Source organism: Hyperolius riggenbachi, chromosome 6, assembly GCF_040937935.1.
Source record: "Hyperolius riggenbachi isolate aHypRig1 chromosome 6, aHypRig1.pri, whole genome shotgun sequence".
Classification (NCBI taxonomy): Eukaryota; Metazoa; Chordata; class Amphibia; order Anura; family Hyperoliidae; genus Hyperolius; species Hyperolius riggenbachi.
The window spans coordinates 198,897,952-198,910,716 of record NC_090651.1 but is presented as its reverse complement, the minus strand read 5'-3'; the positions used below and the strand labels follow the sequence as shown (position 1 = coordinate 198,910,716).

The window sequence follows — 12,765 nt, the reverse complement described above, 5'->3', positions numbered from 1 at the left end:
AACAATGCTCAAAATCCACTAAGGCATTCATGCAAAGGAACAAGTACAACGTTCTGGAATGGCCATCTCAGTCACCAGACCTGAATATAATTGAAAATCTGTGGTGTGAGTTAAAGAGAGCTGTCCATGCTCGGAAGCCATCAAACCTGAATGAACAAGAGATGTTTTGTAAAGAGGAATGGTCCAAAATACCTTCAACCAGAATCCAGACTCTCATTGGAACCTACAGAAAGTGTTTAGAGGCTGTAATTTCTGAAATAGGAGGATCTACTAAATATTGATTTCATTTCTTTTTTGTGGTGCCCAAATTTTTGCACCTGCCTCATTTTGTTTAAACGATTATTGCACAATTTCTGTAAATCCAATAAACTTCATTTCACTTCTCAAATATTAGTGTGTGTCTCCTAGTCACGGAAGAGCAGTGAGGAAAGAGAACGCAATCGCAATCGGTTTGCTGCACCGATTGCCGTTGACATGCCAGATCCGAATCTTATGTTTGTGGATACCAGGCAGTCAAGCATGGGGGTCTCTGCTGTCTTCGTAGGTGTTAGCAGAGTTATTTTCATGAGAGCCAAGTATGCTCTCTGATAAGGCCTGTGTGGTTAATTAACTGGATCAAAAGAGTCCTTTTCCTTGCCAGTGACACAGAGGTGTGAAAGCCCTCCAGCAGTAAGCAAATGGCAAGTGTTACTGCCTTTTGAAGAGACAGGATAAACTCAGCATGAGACCAGACTGCCTGACTCCGTCAGAAGCAGAGAGTAAATAAATGCTGTATATGATTTTTTGCCTATTTACTGAATATAGTATCTAGGATAGTTATGAGAGTTGTATCATTGGGTTTGTAGTGTCTTGCTGAATCTTTTGATACCAGTCTTGAGGGGAAAGGGGTATGCTACAACCAAGTTATTAAACTTCTCAGGAACTGGACCCTCTACCCTAATTAAGTCTGATGTCATAGGAATTGTCATAATCTGAGGAATATTAATCTGTTATCAGCGCAAATGTGGCATTTATCAGTTTTGAATTACAGCGTTTTATAAGTTTCAACCTAAATCTCTCTCTGAGGGAATGGACTGTGATTGGTTTGTGAACCGGAGGGGGCTGGCTTTGTTCCACCCCCAAAACTAGCTTCCATAAAACCAGGGTGCATACAGGGGGTGGCTGTCCTCCAAATCCCATCTTCACAAGAGCATGCTGCTGCTAGCCAGAGGACCATGTGGTTAGCGGCCATCTTGTCTGTATTTTGCTCCTGAACTGAAACAAAGGAACTTTACGAGTTTTCCCAGAAAGGACATATTTCCACAAACTTAAGTATTTTCTCCCTTTTCATGTTTTTACTGCGCTACTAATGTTTCTATAATTGTTGATTTTAATGATTTTCTGTATATATTAATTATTTATGTTGCATTTTTAATAAACGACGCTAACGTCATTTATTTGTTCGGCTACACCTATTATTAAGCAACACAAAACTGAACCCTGGCTTCTGAAGAGTCGCTACTATTGTTGATAGCTAGATAAAATAGTGTGTTTAACCATTTTCTATTTGCAGGTCTAGAGTCAGCCAGTCAGTGGGTTCCTCTGTCCTATGGTAACAGAGGTGGTGGCAATTATACCCTGAAATAGTGTATAATTTGTATTACCGTAACTCACAGGCTCCCTTCTGTTCGGTCTGCTGCCAAAATCCCAGGGGTTTCTGTGCACCGATTGCGACCACAGATTGCATGGTCTGTGTGCTGAAACCGATTGGAAGGCATTGTGCGGTCCGGCCACTAGGGGGCTTGTGACAGTGTTTGGCAGTGTTTGGGATCTTTGTGTTGTGCTGAAAATATCTCAGATAGCGCTATCAAATCAGCCCTGTCGGGAAACAAACTAATTCGTTGGTTGAAGCTGAATGCAATATATTTTTTATATATACAGAGAGACTGTGTAGGCAGTACCCCTCCCCAAAAGTTTTATTTTATTTGGTGTGAAAATGTCCGGGGACTACAAGACCATGTGCCAAGCAGATCTGGCAAATCTTTGTCAAACGTGGGGCATTGACACCTTCCGCAAGAACAAACAGGACATGATAACAGACTTGTATCAATGGGATGCCCAGCAACTGCGGGAGCGGGATGTGTCCGCTGAGGTGGACACCAGCCCATCTGACTCAAGTCGAGGGGAACCACAGACTGAAGATCCTATGCGTACAGAGGTTGAGCATCCTACGGGCCCTGCTGCAACAGTTACGCAGGAGACTGTCAGTATGGACCCCAGTCTCAGAGCTCCTCCGAGTACTCGCCTGGAACCGACCAGCAGCAGCCTGTTAGAGTGAACGACAAGATTGTCACCGGAGCAGACATCACGTTCGTTCACTCACACCTTGTGCCAAAGGAGAGCATCAGCTCCAACCGATCCCTTTCCCTTACTGGAGTGAAGGGTACCCTTTCACACATAGCCCAAGTGAGAGTGAAGCTCGACTGGGGGATGGGGGTTCAAGAAAGAGTTGTTGGGGTTGTGGATGATCTCCCAGTCCCTGTGTTATTGGGTACTGATTTGGGCAAGCTTGTGTCCTATTACGAACCTGCCACAACCGCCTCGACGCCCACCACCAGGTACTTTACACACTGGGGGGAGCACCAGTGGAAGGTGGGTTGAATGTGCCCAGTTCAAGGGTACCGGGTTCAATAGTACCTGAGTCAAAGGTACCTGTGTTTAATGTACAAACTGTCTGTAATGAAAATGTTCCTGTACCTGTCACTGTCATTAATGCATGTGTCAATGATGTGAAGAATGTCAATTATTGTAATGCTATTACTGTGCCTGTACTAGCAGTCACCCAGAGTGCTGCAAGGATTGTGGGCCCAGTGCTGACCTCCTCGTTCAGTACTGACCCCAGCGATGAGAACTTTCAGCCGCTGGCCTCATGGGACATGAGCCAGGTGGCTGAAACAGCGAGTGCTGCAAGGGTTGTAGGCTCAGTGCCGGACTCTTCGTTCAGTGCTGACCCCAGAAGGGAGAACTTTCAACCGCTGACTTCATGTGACATGAGCCAGCTGGCTGAAACTGACAGTGCTGCATTCACAGCAGCACTACAAAGTGACCCAAGCCTTGAGGCGCTAAGGCAGCAAGCCTCTGAGCCCCTCGCAGACGGGGCCGCTTTCAAGGTATATTGGAAAGGTGGAAGACTGTACAGCGAGGCTGTGCATCCCACTACAGGTAACCCTCATGCGAATACCAAGTGGCTTGTGGTACCGAGTGCATTCAGGGGGCATGTGCTGCACTCCGCACATGATGGCCCTCTGGCCAGGCACTTGGGGGTCCGCAAGACACTTGCCTGTATTCAAAAACATTTTTATTGGCCCAGGATGAACATGGATGTAGCAAAATACTGCAAGGCATGTGCCTTCTGTCAAGAGCTGGGAAGATCCAGGGATTCCCGCGGGGTTCCCTTAGGTCCACAGCTACTTAGCAAGGACCCCTTGCGTGGGCTGGCTGATGGCCTACCTGACCCCCTGCCCTTGTAAGCAGTCCTGGCAGACGCCACATCCGAACGCGGTGTCGCAAACACCCTATTCTTTACCTGAGCCGGAAGCTCCTGCCCCGAGAGGTAGCCTACTCCACTACTAAAAATGAGCGCCTAGCAATCGTGTGGGCTCTACAGAAGCTGCAGTCATATCTGTACGGCCACTCCTTCACGATCATTACCGATTATAATCCCCTGAGTTGGCTGAACCGCACTGCTGGGACCAATGGCAAGCTCTTACGATGGAGCCTGTCATTGCAGCAGTACGACTTTACGAATCAACACAAGGCAGGCAGCCGCCACCAGAACGCCGACGGGCTATCCCGTTGCAATGGGGAACTAGACCAGATATCGCAGGTTAACGGCGACGCCACACATCTTGTGGATGCCTGGCTGAAGCCTCTATCCTTGGGGAGAGGTGTCACGGAAGAGCCGTGAGGAAAGAGAACGTAATCACAATCGGTTTGCTGCACCGATTGCCGTTGAAGTGCCAGATCCGAATCTTATGTTTGTGGATACCAGGCAGTCAAGCATGGGGGTCTCTGTTGTCTTCATAGGTGTTAGCAGTGTTCTTTTCATGAGAGCCAAGTATGCTCTCTGATAAGGCCTGTGTGGTTAATTAACTGGATCAAAAGAGTCCCTTTCCTTGCCAGTGACACCGAGGTGTGAAAGCCCTCCAGCAGTAAGCAAATGGCAAGTGTTACTGCCTTTTGAAGAGACAGGATAAACTCAGCATGAGACCAGGCTGCCTGACTCTGTCAGCAGCAGAGAGTAAATGAATGCTGTATATGATTTTTTTGCCTATCTATGGAATATATTATCTAAGATAGTTATGAGAGTTGTATCATTGGGTTTGTAGTGTCTTACTGAATCTTTTGATACCAGTCTTGAGGGGCAAGGGGTATGCTACAACCAAGTTATTAAACTTCTCAGGAACTGGACCCTCTACCCTAATCAAGTCTGCTGTCATAGGAATTGTCATAATCTGAGGAATATTAATCTGTTATCAGCGCAAATGTGGCATTTATCGGTTTTGAATTACAGTGTTTTATAAGTTTACACTTAAATATCTCTCCGAGGGAATGGACTGTGATTGGTTTGTGAATCGGAGGGGGCTGGCTTTATTCCATCCCCAAAATTAGCCTCCATAAAACCAGGGTGCATACAGGGAGGGGCAGTCCTCCAAATCCCATCTTCACGAGAGCATGCTGCTGCTAGCCAGAGGACCATGTGGTTAGCGGCCATCTTGTCTGAACTTTGCTCCTGAACTGAAACAAAGGAACTTTACGAGTTTTCCCAGAAAGGACATATTTCAACAAACTTAAGTATTTTCTCCCTTTTCATGTTTTTACTGCGCTACTAATGTTTCTATAATTGTTGATTTTAATTATTTTCTGTATATATTAATTATTTATGTTGCATTTTTAATAAACGACGCTAACGTCATTTATTTGTTCGGCTACACCTATTATTCAGCAACACAAAACTGAATCCTGGCTTCTGAAGAGTCGCTACTGTTGTTGATAGCTAGATAAAATAGAGTGTTTAACCGTTTTCTATTTGCAGGTCTAGAGTCAACCAGTCAGTGGGTTCCTCTGTCCCATGGTAACAGAGGTGGTGGCAGTTATACCCTGAAATAGTGTGTAATTTGTATTACCGTAACTCACAGGCTCCCTTCTGTTCTGTCTGCTGCCAAAATCCCAGCGGTTTATGCGCACCGATTGCAACCACAGATTGCATGGTCTGTGTGCTGAAACCGATTGGAAGGCATTGTGCGGTCCGGGCAATAGGGGGCTTGTGACACTCCTATATGATATATTTGACTTTTTTTTATCGTAACAACCAACGATTTATACAGGAAAATCATGACGAATAACAAGGTTTCCCAAACTTTCGCATCCCACTGTAATTGGCTTTTGGGATTGGGTGTATTAAAGGCAGAGAAGGGTTGCAACTAATGAGTCATTTGCAATGTAAAGTGAGGCAGCCAGCAGCAGACCAATGCGTACTCTGTCTGCAGCACCAAACACCTGACTACATCGGAGGGAGAAAGGAGCAGAGCAGCACTTGGTGATATCTGTGGGGCCAGCTCCTCCCACATATGGCGTCTGTAGGCACGTGCCTACAGTGCCTTATGGGGAAACCGGCCCTGAAGGAGATGCTGCTTTTTTGCCAGTTAGAAACACCTGTTATTTCCCACAATGCAACAGGGCTCCCACAGTGTGATTTCGGTACCTAGGTGCTGTCATCACACTGTAGGAGGGGTTTCACCACAATATCAGCCACCTTATTCCAAAATGAAACTGGCTTGTCCAAATGTGCTTTAGCATACCTCAAGCGGCTTTGTTTGTGCTGTGGGTGGAGAAAAGGCTTCCTCTGCATCACTCTCGCATACAGCATCTCCTTGTGTAAAGTGCGCCGAATGGTTGAACGATGCACAGTGACTCCATCTGCAGAAAAATGATGTTGTAGGTCTTTGGTGCTAGTCTGGCATTTGACTGACTGTTCTCACCATTCGTCGGTTCTGTCTATCCAAGACTTTTCTTGGTCTGCCACTTCAAGCCTTAACTTGAACTGAGCCTGTGGTCTTCCATTTCCTCAATATGTTCCTAACTGTGGAAACAGACAGCTGAAATCTCTGAGACAGCTTTCTGTATCCTTCCCCTAAACCATGATGTTGAAAATTTTTTGTCTTCAGGTCATTTGAGAGTTGTTTTGAGACCCCCATGTTGCTACTCTTGAGAGAAAATTAAAAGAGGAGGGGAACTTACAATTGATCCTTTCTCATAATTGGATTCACCTGTGTATGTAGGTCAGGTGTCACTGAGCTTACCAAGCCAATTTGAGTTCCAATAATTAGTTCTAAAGGTTTTGGAATCACTAAAATGCCCAAATTTATGCACCTGCCTAATTTTATTTCAACTATTATTGCACACTTTCTGTAAATCCAATAAACTTCATTACACTTCTCAAATATCACTGTGTGTGTGTCTGCTATATGATATTTTTAACTGACATTTTTTATCAAAACACCAACGATTTATACAGGAAAAAATCATGACGATTAACAAAGGTTGCCCAAACTTTTGCATCCCACTGTGAATCTGCTGCTGGGGCTCTACCAACCTCTAGCTTCTCTCCGCCACATGTGCAGTTTGCAGGCACGGTGGCCAAGCACCTTATAAGCTTGGGGAGAGCAAGGGCCAAGCGCAAAGAAGACAGAGCAACAGTCAGAAGGAGAGAAGCAGAGACAGACATACCGTGTAAGGTCCCTTTGAGGCCCATGTTACCAGCTATAGTCCCAGGCAAAGCCCCGCCTCCCAAATGTAAGAAGAGCACACTGCATGTAAGCCCCGCCTCCCGTCCAAAGTAAGCCCTGCCTATGTGCCATAGGTATGGAGTGAAGAACAGCCTTAATTAACTCGATGGACGTATGTCTTTTTTCAACCAAAATAACTATGTAACCTACGATAATCCTAGAGATGTGCAAGTAGGGCCTGTCAACAAAAGGACCTGGCAATGCATCTGCATGGGAGCAGGTAAGATGGGATCTCCTCACCCGCAGCAGTATCCAGTGACCTCTCCCTATCCCAAGCAGCACCCAGTCACCTCTCCACAGCACATAGTGACCTCTCCCTACCCAAAGCAGCACCCAGTGATCTCTACGTACCACCAGCAGAACCCATTGAACTCTCCCTACCCCAAGCAGCACCCAGTCACCTCTCCACACCACCAGCAGCACCCAGTGACCTCTCCCTACCCCAAGTAACACCCAGTCTTCTCTCTGTACCACAAGCAGCACCCAGTGACCTCTCCCTACTCCTAGTAGCACTCAGTGACCCTTCACTACCCAAGCAGCACCCAGTCACCTCTCCGCTCCACCACCAGCACCCAGTGACCTCTCCCTACCCCAAGCAGCACTCAGTGACCTCTCCGCAGCACTAGCACTGAGTGACCTCTCCCTACCCTAAGCAGCACCCAGTCACCTCTCCGCACCACCAGCAGCACCCAGTGACCTCTCTTTGCCCCAAGTAGCACCCAGTGACATCTCTGCACCACCAGCAGCACCCAATGACATCTCTGCTCCACCAGCAGCACCCAGTAACACCTCCACACCCCCAGCATCACCCAGTGACTTCTCCCAACCCCATGCAGGACCCAGTGACCTCTCCGCATTGCCAGCAGCACCCAGTAACTTCTTTGCACCCCCAGAAACCTAGTCTTCTATCCATACCACCAAGCAGCACCCAGTGACCTCTCCCTACTCCTAGTAGCACTCAGTGACCTCTCCGTTCCACCAGCAGCACCCAGTGACCTCTCCCTACTCCTAGTAGCACTCAGTGACCCTTCCCTACCCCAAAGCAGCACCCAGTCACCTCTCCGCACCACCAGCAGCACCCAGTGACCTCTCCGCACCACTAGCCCCGAGTGACCTCTCCCTACCCTAACGCAGGACCCAATGACCTCTCCGCATTGCCAGCCGCACCCAGTTACTTCTTTGCACCCCCAGACATCTAGTCTCCTCTCCGTACCACCACCAGCACCCAGTGAGATCTTTGTACTCCCAGTAGCACTCAGTGACCTCTCCGTACCACCAGCAGCACCCAGTGACCTCTCCCTACCCCAAGCAGCACTCAGTGACCTCTCCACACTACTAGCCCCAAGTGACCTCTCCCTACCCTAAGCAGCACCCAGTGACCTCTCCTTGCCCCAAGTAGCACCCAGTGACATCTCTGCACCGCAAGCAGCACCCAATGACATCTCTGCACCACCAGCAGCACCCAGTGACACCTCCACACCCCTAGCATCACCCAGTGACTTCTCCCGACCCCACGCAGGACCCAGTGACCTCTCCGCATTGCCAGCAGCACCCAGTAACTTCTTTGCACCCCCAGAAACATCCATTAAGCTCTCCATACCCCAAGCAGCACCCAAAGACTTCTCTCTACCCCAAGCAGCACCCAGTGTCTTCTCTGCACCCCAGGCAACACCCAGTGACCTCTCCCTACCCCCAGCAGCCCCCAGTGACCTCTGGGTGATCTGTGGGCAACGTTATCTGCTTTTAATCTGTAGGACATGTTATCTGCATTTGATCTGTGAGTGACATGTTATCTGCATTTGATCTGTGGGGGCATGTTGTTGTCTGCATTTAATCTGTGGGCAACAGGTTATCTGCATTTAATCTGCGGGACGTTATCTGCATTTCATCTGTGGGTGACATGTTACATAGTTATTTTGGTTGAAAAAAAGACATACGTCCATAGAGTTCAACCAGAAAATAGAGTTGCAGCCAGCCTGCTCCCTCACATGTCTCTGTTGATCCAGAGGAAGGCAAACAAACCCTTACAAGGCATGGTACAATTAGCCCCAAAAGGGAAAAACTCCAGATGGCAATCAGATAAAATCTCTGGATCAACACCACTGGGCATTACCTAGTAATTATAGCCATGGATGCAGGGGCGTACCTAGAAATCCCCGGGCCCCCCTGCAAAAAAAATAATCCCCCCCCCCCAGAGCCCGCTCAGGGACTTTTGGGGGGCAGAATGGGTCGCAGCATAAGAGGAGAGTGTGGCAGATCGGTGGGGAGGGGGGAAATTCCCCCCCCCTCCCTCACCTCGGGCTCTCCTCTCAGCGCTCCCCCTCCTGCAATCATTGGGGGTGTTCGTGGCAGCAGCGGCGGTGGCGGCAGGATAACTCATTACCTCCTTCTCACCGGAGCTCTTCCGTTCTCTAAGTGCAACTTCCTATTTACACAGGAAGTTGAATGAAGCACTTAGAGAAGGAAGAGCTCCAGCGAGAAGGAGGTAATGAGTCATCCTGCCGCCACCTCCGCTGCTGCCACGAACACCCCCAATGATTGCAGGAGGGGGAGCGCTGAGAGGAGAGCCCGAGGTGAGGGGGGGGGGGGGGAATTTCCCCCCTCCTCACCGATCTGCTACACTCTCCTCTTATGTTGCAACCCCTCCTGCCCCCCAAAAGTCCCTGAGCAGGCCCTAGGGGGGCCCGGGGTCCCCCCGCGACGGCAGGGGTCGCATCCCCTATTGTTACGCCAGTGCATGGATGTCTTTCAACGCAAGGAAAGCATCTAAGCCCCTTTTAAATGCAGATGTAGAATTTGCCATAACTACTTCCTTAGGCAATGCATTTCACATCTTAATTACTCCCACTGTAATGAACCCTTTACTAAATAAATGTCTAAAATGTTTTTCCTCCATGTTATCTGTGGGTGACGTGTTATCTGCATTTTATCTGTGGGCAACATGCAGGGGCGCCTCTAGGCATAGGCAGTACAGGCCATTGCCTGGAGTGCCATTGGTCCTGGGGGCGCCATGTTGCTGGATTAAGCCACGCCCACTGTATGAAGCCAGGCCCCTTGACTAAGCCCCACCTCCACGGGTGTTCTATTACTTGTTTCTGCTGCATCTGCTTAGCGTAAGTTGCTGGCAGCTGCCACTGTGTCCCTCTGTGCCTTGTACATCCTTTTTTCCCCCCTTTGTGCCTCCTTCTGTCCCTTTTGTGCCTCCTTCTGTCTCCTTGTGTCTCCTTCAGTCCCTTGTGGCATGTTTGACCCCCTGTTTGTCCTTCTGTCTCTTTTTATGCCTCCTGTCTCCCTTTTTGCCTCCACGTGCCTTTTTCAGTCCCCCTGTGCCACCTGTGCCTCCTTCTGTCCACCTGTGCCTCCTTCTGTCCACCTGTGCCTCCTTCTGTCCACCTGTGCCTCCTTCTGTCCCCTTGTGCCTTTCTTAGTTACCTTGTGCTATCTCTGCCCCCCTGTTCCTCCTTCAGTCCCACTCTGCCTCCTTCTGTGCTCATGTGCCTCCTTCTGTCACCATGTGCCTCTTCAGTCCCCATGTGCCACCTCTGTACCCTGTGTCTTCCTCTGTCCCCTGTCTCCTGTGCCCCTTTGTGTCTTCTGTCTCCCTTTGGCTCTGTCTGTCCCCCTGTGCCTCCTGTCTCCCTGTGCCTCCTTACATCCCCCTCTGCCTTATTCTGTCACCCTTTTGTAGCTCCTTTGTGCATCCTTCTGTTCCCCTTTGTGCATGCTTCTGTTTCCCTTTGCGCCTCCTACTGTTTCCCTGTGCCTCCTTCTGCCCCTTGTGCTTTTTTCTGTCTCCCATCGTGCCTCCTCCTTTCCCCTGTGTGCCTCCTTTAGTCCCCCTGTGTCTCCTTCTTTCCTTCTGTGCCTCAATCTGTCCACCTTTGTGCCTCAATCTGTCCCCCATTGTGCCTCCTTCTGTCCCCGTGTGCCTCCTTCAGTCCCCCTGTGCCTCCTTCTGGCCCTCATGTCATTTGTTGTGCCTCCTTCTGGCCCTCATGCCTTCTTCTGTCCCCTTTTACCGCCCACTGCCCCTTTGTGTACCTCCTTTCGCCCTCCTGTGCCTCCTTCTGTCCTCCTTTGTGTCTCATTCTGTCCCCCATTGTGCATCCTTTTGTTGCCCATTGTGCCTTCTTTTGTCCCTTGTGCCTCCTTCTGTACTCCTTTGTGACTTCTTCTGACCCTTCTTATGTCGCTCTGTGCGCCTTATTAAATCCCCCTGTGCCTCCTTCTGTCCCCCTTTTTGCCTCATGAAAGTGGAGCCCTGCCTATGTGTATTTTCTGTTGAAACGCTGCTGCAATAAGTGTCATTTCTGATGAAACTCTGCCGCATTACGATTATTTTCTGGTGAAACACCTCCGCAGTACGTGTATTTGCTGGTGAAACACTGCCGCATTACGATTTTCATGGGGGAGGGGGGGGTTGGGGGAGGCGCCATAGGTTTTCTCGCCTGGAGTGACAAAATGGCTAAAGGCGCCCCTGGCAACATGTTATCTGCATTTGATCTGTGGGTGACGTGTTATCTGCATTTGATCTGTGGGTGAAATGTTTTCTGCAAGATTCTAAGGACAGGTAGTCAAATGAGGCAGAGATAAGAGTTTAAATATTTTTTACTTGGGGGTGTGGCCTGCATTAAGGGGCAGAGTTTAGGGTGTCAGAACGCCTGTGCCTAAAGGATCCTGAGTTGTAAATCCAGCCCTGATCTCCTTCCATAGAGATCACCTGCCAGCAGTAAAAATGTCACCATGTGATACATTTCAGAATGTAAATCAGGGAGAGGAAATATTTTACAATAGGCAAACACTGACTAAATCAGGTATAAATAATTATTGTAAAAATAAGCTCTTTTTTTCATTATATTATTTTTCGTTCAGCACGAAACTTTGCGCGCAACCTTTTGAATACATTTTAGTGCGTGCAAAGTCACTTTGCGCATGCTAAGGGGCTTTTCGCTGGCGTGCTAACACTTAGCACGCTTTAGTGAATCAAGCCCTATGAGTTATAAATTATCACAGAGAAGGGGAAGGTAGTAACTTCACATCTCTCCCTCTAGAACCTGCAACCTTGTAAACAGTTTTACAATATTTTAAAATACGAGTGTACTTATGCACCTGCATGGAGGGTTACATTTCTGATATTACACAAGGTAATTATGCCAAATCTTAGAAAACAAAAACTTGTTTAAAAAGAAAACGCCAACCAAAATGGTTTGGATTAGAACTTGTGTATTCTAGGGAAGTGGTTTTATTTTTGCCTATGTCCCTAGTCGTGAGATTTCTGTAATGTGAATGATGACAGGAATTTTGTTAAAATCTTTCCAATGCTCATGAGAACAGCAATAAAAACATCCAATTTGTTCCCCTTTTTATCCAAAACAAAAATACATTTTATTGACCTCTGAAAAATAAATATCTCCATCATGCTAACAGATGTGCAAATACGTGTTTACTGAATGAGTCAATGCATTCAAACTAGGGACACCATGGAGAATGGATGGATGTGTGAAGTTTTACTTCCTGCTTTGTGCACAGTGCACACTTCAGTATAAGCAGTGAAACAGTGCCAATCAGATAGATAAGAATTCAGGGAAGTTCTTTTTATCAAACCACACACTGGGGTTTATTCAATAAACAACATTAAAACATTTGTGAGTGCAATTTGTGAAGGTTGCATTGTAAACACATGTGCATTGCTTGTGTAGTGCGTGTTACGCAAATATGTGCTATCTGGGCATGTACATTTTATAGCATGCTGCAAAGTTAATTAAAATATATTTAAAAACATTCAGTTACTGGCAAAGATGTGTAAGGCACCCCTCTGTTGTAACTGGATGATGTGCCTTGGCAAGGCCCGGCAGCACTCCTGGCCAACTCAATACTTGGAAGAAAGATGCCGGCACCATCAAAAATCTTCTTATGCTCTTTTATTGATCCAAGAACA

The 12,765-nt window shown here is 47.8% G+C and overlaps 1 protein-coding gene across 1 annotated transcript in view; it reads right to left on the bottom strand.

Moving 5' to 3' along the window:
* The window catches only part of LOC137522115 (V-set and immunoglobulin domain-containing protein 2-like), a 46,889-nt gene that overhangs the window by 19,178 nt on the left and 14,946 nt on the right, over window positions 1-12,765 (bottom strand). The window lies entirely within an intron of this gene.